This window comes from Habropoda laboriosa, unplaced genomic scaffold (genome assembly GCF_001263275.1).
Source record: "Habropoda laboriosa isolate 0110345459 unplaced genomic scaffold, ASM126327v1 scaffold339, whole genome shotgun sequence".
Lineage (NCBI taxonomy): Eukaryota > Metazoa > Arthropoda > Insecta > Hymenoptera > Apidae > Habropoda > Habropoda laboriosa.
In genome coordinates, this window is record NW_017100496.1 from 356615 (window position 1) to 357054 (window position 440).

The 440-nt window shown below is 31.4% G+C and overlaps 1 protein-coding gene across 2 annotated transcripts in view; it reads left to right on the forward strand.

The window, feature by feature from the left end:
* The window catches only part of LOC108576102 (serine-rich adhesin for platelets), a 10142-nt gene that overhangs the window by 5279 nt on the left and 4423 nt on the right, over window positions 1-440 (forward strand). The gene's annotated exons all lie outside the window — the stretch shown is intronic.

Below are 440 nucleotides of genomic sequence, written 5' to 3' on the forward strand. Positions count from 1 at the left end.
TGAAAAGAATCAAAATTAAATGAATTACAAGTCATTTAATACGGTTCCTTAAAAAAAGTGACACGATTTCAGCCATTTTCTGTTTACTTCAAACGAAAAGAACAAAAAGATTCGTAATTAGAAAATTTATAAAATGGCGGCACTTTGAAATTTGAATGTTAATTTTCTCAATTCCTTTTTGGTGTTTCACGGGTTAAAGAAATCGGAAAACAATAACTTATAGTACAATTTAGTAGTGTATTTTCGTGTGGCTGATGATTCAGATAGAGGAGAAAGGAATTTTGTTTTATTTTTAAGGAGGTTACAAGATGGATGGAGAATTTTAAGTTCCTTTAGGCGATGAGAATTGAAATTTTGGAATTTTTAATTTCTTTGTATACAGCGCGAAATGTACAGTATAGTGTAGGATGTACATCCAGGGTGTCCCAAAAATCAGCCCC